Genomic DNA, 14,407 nt, shown 5'->3' on the forward strand with positions numbered 1-14,407 from the left:
GTTACCATTTGTTTAGCTTGCTGTATTTGAATTGGTAAAATTCCATCTTCACCAGCTGCTTTGAATGGTTTGAATGTACTTATTGCCCAGTCAACCATTGAAGGTGTAAAGATTGTGCGTGATTTGCGAAGTGCTTCATCACGTCTGACATTTCGAGTGAGTCTTTCAATCGGAGTGTCATTAATCTCTATTCCTTCAATGGATTCTGGGAAATGCGTACTTAGTAGTAATTGAAGCGTTTCATTTGGGTTTGTAGTGAACTCCCCGTTCTTTTTCTTCAATTGACCCAGTCCATTTGAATGTTCTTTTGATAGAACTTTCTGGAGTCTGGCAGCTTCGGGTGTAGTTTGCACGGTTTCACACATGTGCTTCCAACTACTCCTCTTAGCTTTTCGAATGTTTTTATTGTACTCTGTTAGGGATTTACGATAATTATCCCAGCTTGAGTCAGCTTTTGCTTTGTTGAAAAGTTTTCTTGTTTTTTTCCTCAACTTTTCTAGTTGTCTGTTCCACCAAGGAACTTTCCTGTTTGAAACACGTTCCTTGAGTGGGCAGCTGGCTTCGAAAGCGTATATAATTTTATTTGTGAACCTGTTTGAAGCTTCCTCTAATTGTTTTGTTGTTCGTATTTTCGTTTCCAACAAAGGATTGCAAGCTTCAAGTGTGTGTTTATAAAGACTCCAGTTGGTTTTCCTGGGATCTCTATAAACGTCCTTGATTATGACCCCTCCCACTATGTCGAATGAGATATGTCTGTGATCAGACAGTGATTCTTCATCCGATACCTCCAGTTTTTAATTTTATCTAGAAGTAGTGGTGTGCATAGAGTTAAGTCGAGGACTTCTTGTCTATTTCTCGTTATAAACGTTGGTTTGTTTCCCTCATTGCAAATTTCGATATTATTTTGTGAAAGAAACTCTAGTAAGGACTCACCTCTAGCGTTGATGTCGGTACTTCCCCACAGCGTGTGATGTGCGTTGGCGTCGCAGCATACGAGGAATTGCTGGTTCTGAGCCCGGCACTTTCTCATATATTCTACAACCATCGGTGGGGGTATATCGGTGCTATCTCCGGGGAAATACGCTGACGCTACACTTACCGTGTGCTTACCTTTCGGTGTTGGTATTTCGACCCTTATAGCTGCAATGTCTCCGCTGATGAATTCTGTAAAGGGAGTAAATTTAATTCTATTGTTTACTAGTAAAGCAGCCCTTGGGTGAGAACTGCTTTCATCGTATAGAATCTTACCATTCGGCGTGTATAGCCCTTTAACTTTACCCTTGTTAATCCAAGGTTCCTGGATAAAGGCAAGGTCCAGGTCTTCGGCGGCGAATCTTCTGAGTAGTGTGCACGAGGCTCCTACGGCATGGTGAAGATTCACCTGGACACATTTTAAGGTGTTTATTTTGGTAGTGCTTTGCCCGTGGATGTGGGGCAATGCACCGGCTTTTTGCCATTTGCACATGTTTGCTTATCCTTTTTCGGTTTGCTCCATGTGCTCGGTTTTTTCGGAGCCGTTTTATCGGTCTTCGGTTTTGTGTTAACAGGTTTATTGGAGGTTAAAATGCCCCCAACGCTGCTCATCCCGCTCGGTCCTGGTTTCTGTAGATTAAGTTCCAAAATACGGCCCTTATACAACTTACCAGTTCCTTCTGGTGAGCAATCGGCATTGGATCCACTGTGGCTCTCCTCGTTGTTCTTGTTAGTCCCGGGGTCTTGTCCCTGGTCCATAGGTTGGCCCTGGTTCATAGACTCCAGTTCATTGAGATCTGATGAGGCCTCAGTGGTACCTTTGCCAATCGTCTCTCCTTCTGCGGATCGGACTTGGTCTATCGCCGACTGGTCCTTTACAAGGCCCGGTTTAGGCAGCCCAGGTCCTTGAGCAGCTTTGACGGTGTTTTCCCCTCGGTCAACGCTGTCTGTTGGATTCTTTCGGTTTATCTTCCAGATCTTACTGGAACCAAATCCGTAGTAGATAACGAATTTCCTTTTCTCTAACTCCCTCAAAGAATTTTCGTCCACGGTAAAGACTACTTCGAGAGCCTCGTTCCTTTTTTGGATATTATAGAACCTCCAGCTTTCGGTGCTCAGCTCTTCATTCTGGCTTTCTATAGTAGCCTGAACAGTTTCGATGTCGTCTTCAGCAGCTCCAGGTAGGTGAGCCTTTAAAATCTCCGATCTGGGAATTTGGTTTTCCCCAACGGCGATGAGCTCTGCATCTACCCATGGTTTGAGCACTGGTGTGACTTGTTGTAGCCAGTCCGCTGTGGCCTGATCAAGACATGTCACTACCATGAACCCAGATTTATAACAACACTGCGCAAATTTCGGTTTTAGTTTCTCCAACCGTTGGCCGAGAACTGCCCGTTTTATCGCTTGTTGAATCAGTTTAAGTTGCTCTGTCGTCAGCTGTGTGCTTGGGTAGTTTTTGGCGAGTATGCCTACCCTAACAGAGCTAGCAACCTCTTTGTAAGAGGGCTTTTGGTTGCCATTTTTTCGGCCTTTTGTTTTCTCGAACGGTCTTCCTGGGCGATTGGCACCATTTGACCTCCCACTCGTTGTTTTTTGTTGTGGTCGAGACTTTGTTGGTTCTTTGGGATCCGGTTTTGTCGTAAGGGCTGAAGGTCCCTTTGCCTTCTTGGCATTTGACTTTTCCGCGCTGCTCGAACCACTGTTATCTCCACTGCGAGCCCGTTTTGCATTTTTAGCAGGGGGTGTACATTTTGCAGTGGAAATTAGGCGCATGGCCTCTTCGTACGGTACATTTTGAGCGAGATACTTCTTCAGTCGCTTCCGTCCCGCACCACTTAGTTGCCGAGTATCTAAGTTTTTCTCTTTGATTGGCGTGTCGATCTTTTTGATGGTGACATTAACCCCATCATCGATGCTCTCGTCTTCCGCGGGGGAGTCCAAGGCGGAAGAGGAAATGGATGGCACTCCCGTGAACGACTCGATAGAGAGCTGTCTCTCGAGCTCACCTTCTGTGGCTTCCATAGGTTCCGGCTGAGACAAGCAGTCGGCACTCGCTATATTTTTATTTTGATTTGGTGTGTTCATTATTTGAATCCCACGAGTAGCTAGGGAAGAAATGGTCCGCTGTGTCAGTGCCCTGCTTTAACACAGTAAGGGATATATACTGTGGGGTGCACCCTGGTTCCCCACAGGCTCCGTTAGAGGGCAGGATTAAACCCCCCTGCCCATTCATCCTTCGGCACGGTTGCTCGCGTAACACCTTGGAATTAGGGGTTTGCCCCCGTCTCGGTTTGCATGCGACCATAGCATCCACCGGGGTTGGGTACCCGATCTCCGCTAAAGTTGCTCGCACCCCAGCTAGCACCACGGGGAGGTTGAGAATCGGAGTTGTAAGACAAGAGGTGATATGACCACTACCCGAAGGTTGGGTGTATGGGGTCTCGAGTTGCACATTGTGCAATGATAAAAAAAGATTCAAATTCGTAATCATCCTGTTCATAAAAGGCTTTCCAAATTCAATTGTCAAATCGAGATATTGAAAAATTTGAAAAAAGGTGGATTGAGTTGAGGTTGAGGGCAGTACTTGGAAAAAAAATCAATATTTTTCATGTTGTTGTTGTACATTTATTTAAAGAGGGTTTTTAGTCTTAAACTTTTACCCTCAATATTATTCATGATATAACAAGAGTTCGTTGAAAAAAATATTGTTTTTAACGCCAAACGCTTGGAACGCTACTTTTTTCAACAAAACCGTTCTGTGGTTTTTTTTAATTTGTCTATCAATTTTTTCTAAGGAAAACGGTGAACTTCATAACTTTGGAAAATGGGCGCTCTTTTTTATATTTGGAGACCATACAATCGACTTTATTTCCATTGTAGTCACGTCATTTGACATTTCTGGGATGAATAAACCGATGAGATTTTAAATGCCTTGAAAACATTACGTACATACATAAGTTGGGAGGGATATCTAATTCATTTCCTATTGCGTAGTATTTATACTATTTTTCAAATTTAGCAAAATTTGTAAAAATATGCAAATAACAAAAATGCCTATTTTAGATGAATCTATCTAATAGGTTTCAGCACGCATCTGAGCCCGAAAAACTTAGACTTTTTTCAAAAATCCGGGAACTTGATTTTTAAAATTGTCGACCAAAACTCAAGGCAATGTCAATAGGAAATCAATAGCAAAAAAAAAACATGAAAAAAGTGTCCATTAAAAGTTATCAGCAGATTTTAAATCATATTTCAGGTTTCCACCAAACCTTTCATGATTATTTTTATAAAACTTACTCAAAAATTCTCGTTTTGGATGTATAGATAAACCAAGGAATTTTCCCAAATTTTTATTAAATTTCCGGGCAAACCCGAATAAAACCAGGCAATCTGGCAAGCTTAATCTTTACTCGATGTGACCTAGGCAAATGTTTTATAGCGTTTTCGAAAATCTGTTTTTTTTTGTTATATGTCAGAGCAATTTGTTTTTTTTTTGCCCACCAGCCAATCTCATTTCTGAAATTTGGCTCGCCTGTTGAACACGTTGGCCACCCATGGTCTACACACTATTTGGTCAGGGTTCTAATGCACTCAATTGAACGCCATCAGCAGTCACTAAAGTTTCATTAATCAACATGAGTTGACATTAATGTAGTAAATGTCGCTTTGCAATCCTCCAACCCTACCAAAATCCTTCCATAGCTCATCCTATTCCATGTAGCTAAGTACGACTTTGAAGTTTACCTGCCGGAACACCAACAGATCCACCCCCGAAGAAGTCATAGGAGTCAAGTGTTATTTACGTGCACATTTGTATCGCCGGCTTAGCAGTCGACAACAGTCTTCAGACTAATCCAACTGCTACAAACTTGTTAATAAATAAATAAAAAAAAAAAAAAAATAAACAAGTATGAGTAATTTTAAATCATACCTTCTGACTTAAGGAAAAAATCAGTTTTTTTTCTAATATTTCTTAAATCAGGATCAGCAATCGTTTTCTCTAAACAAATAAGAAGATTCTATTACCAAAGTTGATTTCAGAGGTACCATAACATTCCTAGCTGTGCTCTCAATTGACTTTATCAGCCCAAAGCTATAAATTGCATAAAAATTGGTACTGATATTTTCGAAAATTACGACCCCATGCTCTACTTCCAATCATCATCGCTGCTTCATGAAAATGCATGAGCATTTTTCCTATCTCTTTTTTTTGTATTTTTGGTTTTCAATTTAGGCTACCGATGTGTGGGCTGGCTTGGCTGGCTTACTGCTTTCAATTTGCTGACCCATATATGAACCGAGTGAAAGATTCAACCGGAACAAGTGCACCAACAGCAACTTCAACAACAGGACGCTGCTATCGGAATTGAACCGTACTGAACTTGAACCGAGGCAACGATTGGAGGAAGGCAAACGACCTACCTGCCAGCAATCTACATGAATCAACGGTACTAAATACCGGCTGCTTCAGTAATACCGAAGCGCGAAATCTCTTACGGGTAGCCCTGATTAAATTTTTCTACACGTAACGCGACTACACGTATGCTATGTTAGCTGAAAACGTACATATGTGTGTGTGTGTGTGTGTGTGTGTGTAGTAGCTGGAAAATTTGGTCGGTCCTTTGTCTTCTTGGTAGACTTCGACGATTGAAGTACAAGTTATGAGCAGCACTCTCTTTCCGACCGGCTTCTTGTTGATTGGTTGATAGACAAAAAAAAAATCATACTACCAGCTGAGCAGACTACTGAGTACTACCTAGTGGTAATCAAGAAAGGTTTTGGTGCTAACGATCTGGCGCTTTCGCCGCGTAATTAGTGGGGCACATATTAATGATTGCATTCTGTAGTAATGTGCAATCGAGAAAATGTGCACACAGAAGATAGGCCAGTAACGCGTCATTTCGTTCAGCTATTATTAGTTATGCGAAGCTCGCTTTCTTACAAATTAGTTCTTGAATTCGGTACAGATCATTCAACAATATATCTGTGAATAAAATAGGCTGAAAATTTTTGATTGATTCGACGCCAGATCTTAACAACAATATGTGTTCTCAAGTAATACGAACTACGACAACAAGTTATTGAGGCTAAAAAAAGAAATAGGGGGAAGTCGGGTAAAGAGTTTATCGAAAATAAACTCTAAACTTATTTGGGCCTTCTACTTACTAACGCGTGAACGCGCACAACTGTGCTCACCTGTATGTAGCATCTTGATTTGTCAAGAGTGAACCAGCGCTTTGTTTAAGTTTGAAACATTCGTTTCTCCCAAAATGTCACGAATTAAAAAAGAAGTTAAAATTCGTGTGTTGGACACTTGGATGCGAGAGAAGGGCATCTCGATGAATGAAGTGGCGAAACGTTTCGGCATTCATCCGGCGAGCATAAAATCCATCATCCACAAGTTCGGGGAACACTACACGTTCGGTGATTTGCCAGGAAGAGGCAGAAAACCAAGACCATCTGACAAAATCTGGACCGTAAGGTAATCAACCTCATCAGCTCGATTCCGGTCCAAACGGGATTTGGCGAAAAAAGCTGGGATATCGATCGGAATGGTACAGCGGATCAAGAAGCGGAACAACCTGGAGACATACAAGAAGCAGAAAGTGTCCAAATAAACGGCTGAACAAAAACCACGAGCCAAAACCAGAGCCCGGAAGCTGTATCATCGGATTTTACAGAAGCCAGATGCGTGCATTCTCATGGACGATGAAACTTATGTAAAAGAGGATTCCAGTACTCTTCCGGGACCACAATTCTACACTACAGCTATTGGGGATGATGTGAGTGACCACGAGAAGTCGATTAAGGAGGAAAAATTTGGCCAGAAAGTGCTTGTATGGCAGGCAATCTGCTCCTGCGGATTGAAGTCGGCGAGTTTCTTTACAAAAGGAACAATAAATGCCGATATCTACCAAAAGGAGTGTTTGCAGAAAAGGTTGCTACCACTATATAAGAAACATACGACTCCACCATTGATCTGGGCGGATTTGGCGTCAGCCCACTACGCTAAATCCACTCTTAGATGGTTTAAGGATAACAGTGTAGATTTCGTTGAGAAAATATTAACCCATCAAACTGCACCCAGCTTCGTCCCATAGAACGATATTGGGCTATCGTCAAGAGAGTTTTCAAGAACGATGGTGTAAGGCCATGGCGGTTTTCAAGACACATTGGAATGCTGCGGCCAAAAAGTGTGATCAATCAGCTGTACAAAACCTAATGAAACGCGAAAGTCCGAGAATATTACCAATAACTACTTTTTTACTTGTATTTCTTTTTAAACTGTAAGAATAAGCTTTTTAAAACACTTCCGAACTAGTTCTTTGTTTGAATCATCAATAAAATCAATACAATGAAAAAAAAAATGTGTTTATAACTTGTTTTCGATACACTCTTTAGGACGGACATCCTAAGGTAGAATTGCTACAGATAAACACATATTACATTTTCTTCACAGCCTTCGTGCAGTTTAATTTTTGCAAAATTTCCTTCGTTAAAACCTACTGCTACTACAACTAGCTGATTAAAACATATCTGTAAATAACATTTTTTGTACAAATTCGATTAAACCGGACACTTGGGACGGGAAAAATGAACACTAAAAAACTGCAAGCTTTGTATGGAAATTTCAAATTCTTAAATTTTCATACTTCCCATAACTTTTTTTGGTTGTTTTTGCTATCAGAAAAAGCAATAAAATTTTTGGAAACGATCCATACAGTCCTAAATTAGTGCAATTTTGTATGGAAATTTGTATGTTTCCATACAAATTCCCTTCCATTTTCTAATTTTGTATGGGAAAACAAAATTTTTCATTTGAAAATCGCCAAAGATGTTCTGAAAGTTTTAAAAAATATAACTTTGGATGAAAAATATTCCTCGATTCTTGTAGTACATTTCATGTCAAAAAACACAAACCTAACTTGTACTCCAGAAAAGATATTCGACTTTATATAAAATATTTGTTTTCAAAAATTTGTTTTTATTTTAGCGTTTTCGACTGCTTATTTGAAAGCATAACAATGGAACTTATTGATTGATATAACCTTTGCAAAAACATTTTATGAAATTATTAAAAGCTCTTGCAAGCAAAGTCGGTTATTTTTAAATACAATTTAATGGATTCTGATTTTTTTGTTTTAAAATTGTAAAACTTTTTCAATGAAACTTTTAGCTGCTTGTCATGTTAGCAAAAAATGAATCTCAAGAATAGTCAAAACAAAAAATCAAAGACAAACTTCATTTCAAGTTTATTTGAATTTTCTGGATGATTTAAAGTGCAAAAATTTCTTCTTCCATACTAATTACCATACAAAATTGAAACGCGTTACGCTAACTCAGTATCAACCAAATCATCACGTTTTACACTGATGCTTGGTGACCAAAAATGCATCGAAAATACATATGGGAGCCAAATTATTCAATAATCCTTAGTATCATTTTAAACCGTGGGCCGCGGGCCACATCTGGCTCACGAACGATAATGTGTGGCCCGCTAAGCTTTGATTAGCTTTAATGTAATGAAAAGAGAATGCTAAAACGATCGATTTTGAATTAATAATACCAAAAATTTCAGTATTTTTTTTTCAAACTATATTTAGTGATTTTTTAGGATTTTTTTAATTTTATACTTTTACATTTAATAAAATACAATTTTTTTTATGTATATTTGGCAAACGGCTAAACACAATAATTTAAAAGCCTTTTTTCTCGACATAAGCTTTTATTAACTTATACCCCTTTGGCTCCATTTCTCATAAAATGACAATCTTTAAAAGATTCTTCGAGAATTTTTTTCAAATTTTCGCTTTTTGAAATATTATTCAGGTATTACTATTTTAGAGGCTGTCAAAAGTCGCTTCATGGGACCTAAAAATCCGTAGGACTTATTCAAAGTATAAATCTATTCAACAGCTTGAAACAAAAGCCTGACATCACGAAAATGAGAAAAAATGTGCTGAGCTGATATCAGATTTGATATTAGAAATTTGAAAAAAGCTCTCAGAATTTAGGGAAAGCATCGTGTTCTTTGTAATGTATTTTCAACATTATTTAACTTTCATCTTCTATTTTCAACATCATTTAAGCTTACGTCAAAGGGAAAATGTCAACTTGTTGTTCTCGAAGATTTTTTTTAACATATTTGGACAAAGAGAAGTATACTGCATTTTATGAACATGGTTTGATGGTGATTTGGACTGTTTGGTGATTTGGGCTATTTGGAAACACCTACAGATGTGAAGAGCTTTTTAATCTAAAGCATTTTCCTGAAGCTTAGTTCATTTAAAAAATAGGACACTTTCTGTTGAGGATAGCTATGTTCCTGGTGACTGTTCATTCGAAATTTTGACAGCATTGTGTTGATTATAAACAGTACTATCCTGCCTATTTTTCTGGATTTTTAAATTAACGATTTTCCGAAATATTAACGATACAAGAGAAGAAACTTACAATTGTTTGGCACAATTTTCTTCTGTCGTCATCCATTAGTATCGATTCGAGACATCCCAAACCCTTGTAAAAAGTATGAAGATACTGTAAAAAACGTCGATGCTTGGCAAGAATTTGCTTCTGTGGCGAAAAAACCAGAGTTTTCGTGACCAAAATTTTTTTTTCCTGGTTTCGAAAGCCCGAAAAGAGAAACCTTGTTTGTTCTACGCAAGGTTACCGAAAAACACTGTGTTTTGGCGAAAAAAATCTGACTTTCTGTGATTCAACCAAAAAATTCTGTGATGGTTTTCTGTGACGCTATTTCCTAAAGTTTCACTTAAAATTAATTAAAAATTGGGGTTTTTCCAATTTTGTTTTGAGGAAAATCAATGAACCTTACTGATCTTATCGTATTTTGAGAATCTAAACTTAGAAATCCGATATTTATTTTGACATCAAAAACTTAAATTTTGGAACCACGGAAATTTAAAAAAATCTGTGAATTCTGTGAATATTCCAAAAATTTATGTTCTGTGACACAGATTCTGTAATAAAAATTTGCTCAAAATTCTGTGAAATTATTTTTTTCTGTGATTTCGACGAATTCCTCAGATAACTTTCCAGGGAAGATGTGTTTCAGTAGTACTAAAATAACTAAGTCCAGTTAGTTTTCAAGTAACGGAATCCAGAAAAAAAGGTGCAGTGACCTAAATATTGATAATACATTCTTGGAAAAAAACTTATCAATACCATGACTCAAAAAAGTGTGCGCTTTATGATGGGATACAAGAGTATAGAAGGGATATTTTTAATAAAAACGGTGAAAAACTATTTCATTGAATAATTACCTTTATTTCTTTCTTAGTAAGTATTTCGATTAAATAAATGATTAATTCAACAAGAACAAGAATTACTGACAAACACTTGGAAAGGTGTTAGCATGTACTAACAACATTAATCGATATCAAACCTTTTAAGAAATGTGTGACTTTTTTTTACATGAGTGCGGTAATTACTGTCTCAGAAAAATAGACTCAAACATGAACAAATTTAAGGTCGTTATTTTGAGTCTTATGGAAATTATTGCTCATCAAAGTTATGAAATTTTTTTTGAAATTGTATGTCAAACAATTGACAAAAGAAGAAATTGATATTTGCTCCGGCCTATTAAAAAAATCTGGTTTTTTAAAGGGTATTTGAAGAATTTATACGGTAAATCTGTTAATAACTAATTGAAAGTAATTCATATAGAGGGCATGGATTAAATTTAAAAAAGGAGATTTCCAAAAGATTGTTTTTGGGGTTTGTGAAATAGCTCAGCTGGCAAGTCAGTTAGAGCGGATGTCCATGAGTTCGAGTCCAAGAGTAAACATCGAACACAGTTGTACTGGAAAGATTTTTCAATGACTGCCGTCCAACTACATCGTTGATATGAATTTGCGAATAACATAAAGATGTTGAAACGACTACAATCGAAAAAAAATGTCACCTTGCTCGTTCCGAGGCTTCAATTCATCCATAGCGCACACGTGTCCGACTGGGGGACTCTCTTTCCGATTTCGTGAACCAGGTTGGATAGAAATTTTGTGGAAATTCGGAATTTAATTAGCAGAGTGGAAACGGTAATCTTCTTTTTTCGTCTCCCGTCCTCTCTTTCTCCATTGCGCATTGACTTCAAACATTCACCGAAACAAACTCGATACAGTCTCAACCAAAAAAGTGAAAAAAAAAATAGCAGGGCAGCCATAGTTGAAACCACAAGAGCTGGGCTCTCGGTCGGATCGTTTGTGTTGGTGTAGGATTGGTGTTAACATATTACCGGGCAATAAATTAGACACTCACTCGACTACACACATTGGTTGTAATATGTTTTCTTTTCTTTACTTCCCGGCTGCCGGCTTTTCCCCGCTTTTCCTTTTTCTCCTAACCTCCGTTCGGTGGGAGGCCCAAGAAAAGCCCATGCTTGTGAGGTGCATTTTTCCACCTCAAGTTTGTTTTGTTGTTGTCTTGAATTATTCAACAACCCCTTCTCTGTCTCTCGATGATGGAGCTACCCGGCTTTGAAAATTGATACACCCAGTTTTTTGTTTTATTATTTTTTCGAGTTTTCCTTATTAAAGTCAATTCTCCCCCCGTGACCAAAATCTATTTTGTGGATGTACGTACAAACAGCTCAACCCGTACGCCCATCATAATCCAACGAGGTGAAAATGCACTTCTTTCACTTCGGTAAATTGGCATCGGGTGCTGGCGGAAGATATGAGTAAAAGCTTCTCAAGGCGGCCGAATAAAAGTCACCGAAAAACTGCTGCAAGGTGCACTAGAGGTTTAGAGTTTCAAAAGTTGAAAGCTAGAGTGCGCAGTCGGATGTGCAACCTCAAGGAATGTTGTCTTCCATCATCGGGCACGAATGTTGGGAATTCCCATGTTTACAGTAATGCTGCAGTAGAAGATTGATTCAATCTGGGAAGGAGACTGTCCTCAAATTAATTTTCAAATTAATACCTAAATACAATACCAGTCAAATTCTAAGTATATTAAAAATATAACCAATTTTTTCCGGGAAATAATATCTCAAATTTTTCGATTTCTAGAATAAATTTAATGAACCCTTCCAAAGTACCACGTTCCCAATCGGATTCGGGACCGGATTTTGCATGCGTTCATTCAGACTGTTGGAAAACCGAAACATTTCGATCATCAACGGAAAGCAGCAACGACGACGTCTCAAGAAACAACTCGAGCGCTATTGAATGAAACAACGTGAAATGAACCAAAAAAAAATTGGTAAAACAAGAAAGAAAAGCACAACTAATCGATAATACTATTGACCGTTCCAAATGTTAAGCAAATTATTTCACTCGGTATTAGCGTTTAGACAGCAGTACTGCAGTGCTGCGCAAAGGAAAGGAGAGAAAAGCGGAGCGTTGACCGGAATTAAGTTTTCTGACGAGTTTATTAGTTCTCATGGACTAGAAATTGGGAAGCTTTCGAAGAGCTACGGAACGCAGAAAAGTCTTTCCATGATTGAAGGTAAATGAGCAAGACTTCAATGATTTCTCACTAATTTATCATAACACCTATAAATTTGCACCAAAATCATTTTATTTTTACCTATTATCAATTTAAATTCTGATTTCATTACGAGTCTTCTAGTTAATCTATGCTGGAAAGTTTTTTTTCTGAAGATATGCATTTTGGAAATCTGAAGTCATTCCAAGAACTCTATAGTTAACTGAAAGTTCCTTCAGTAGCTTTGAAGTTCCTTAGAGAATCCTGGAGTTTTTAAGAAACTTGGAATCTCTTTGGGAACCCAGGAGTATCTCCAGGAATTCTAGGGTCTTTAAAGAGCTGAGTGTATTTTTTAGTAATACGAAGTCTTTTCAGGAGCTCTGGAGTCCTTTCAGAGACTCTGAAATCTCTTTAGAAACTTTGAAATCCTTTTAGAAACTCCGGAGTTCCTTTTGGAAGCTTTGGAGTTCTTTTATAAACCCTTAGGAACCCTGGATCTATTTAGGAATTTTGGGGTCTCTGCAGGAGCTCCAAACCTTTTTAGAACCTTAGGCCATTTTTCAGAAACTCTGAGCCTCTACTGAAGCTTTGGGCCTGTTAGAGATATCTAGTTGTGATTCCAATCCAGCTTAAAATTACTCCACATCAAATTTGAAGTGCTTTCAGAAACTACAGATTTCAATCAGGAGCTTTGGAGTATTTTTGGAATCACTTCAGGAACTTTAGAGTCCCTACGAGAAATCTGGGGTCTCTGCAGGAGCTCTAAAACCTTTTCACAACCCATGGTGTTTTTTTTTTTTCAGATACTCTGAGCCCCTGCTGAACCTATGGGCCTATTAGAGACATCTAGTCGTGATTCCAATCAAGCTAAAATTAACTCCACATCAAGATTGAAGTCCCTTCAGAAACATTAGATTTCAATCAGGAACTCTGGAGTGTTTTTGGAATTTCTTCAGGAACTTAAGAGTCCTTACAAGAACTCTGGGGTATCTGTAGATGCTCTAAAACCTTTTCAGAACCCATGGCGTTTTTATCAGAAACTCTGTGCCTCTGCTGAAGCTATGGGCCTGTTAGAGACAACAAGTCGTGATTCCAATCAAGCTTAAATGAACTCTACATCAAATTTGAAGTATTTTTGGAAACTTTAGATTTTAATCAGGAACTATAGAGTGTTTTTACTGTTTTTGGAATCTCTTCAGGAACTTTAAGAGTCCTTACAAGAACTCTGGAGCCTCTGCAGGAGCTCTAAAACCTTTTCAGAACCCATGGCGGTTTTTTTTCAGAAACTCTGATCCTCTGCTGAAGCTATGGGCCTGTTAGAGACAACAAGTCGTGATTCCAATCAAGCTAAAATTAACTTCACATCAAGCTAAAATTAACACACACATCACTTCACTGAAGTCCTTTCAGGAACTTTAAATTTCAATCAGGAACTCTGGAGTCCCTTCAGGAACACTAGAGTGTTTTCAAAGATTCTGGAATCTCTTCAGGAGCTTTAGAGCTAACTCTGGAGTTCTATCAGAAAATTTGTAGTCTAAACAGAAAATCTGGAACCCCTTAAAAACTATGCACCCCTTGTAGAAACCTTAAAGTATTCAGAAATCTTTCCAGGAACTAAGGTGTCTTTTCAGAAACTATAAAATTCCTTTAAAAGCTCTAAGCCTTTTTAGAAGATTGGGATGCTTTTGAATGTGCTTGGTCAATTTGAATGTAACTCCTGAAACGGTTGAGAAGCTTTCATTAAGGAACTCAAGAGTCAGGCCCTATGAAACTCTTTCAAGAACTCTGTTGTCTTTTCTGGAACTAACTGGGAATATCTTCAGGAGCTCTGAAGTGTCTTCAAAAATTTATGCACATGGCTTCTTTACAAATGTTTTTTCGATTTGAATCACTCAATGAGCCTGAAGTCACTTTGGAAATTCTGGTGGACATTTAATAGATGCAACTTGATATAAAATCGCGGATGACACGAAGAATTTAAAACGGTTAT

Source organism: Uranotaenia lowii, chromosome 3 (genome assembly GCF_029784155.1).
Source record: "Uranotaenia lowii strain MFRU-FL chromosome 3, ASM2978415v1, whole genome shotgun sequence".
Classification (NCBI taxonomy): domain Eukaryota; kingdom Metazoa; phylum Arthropoda; class Insecta; order Diptera; family Culicidae; genus Uranotaenia; species Uranotaenia lowii.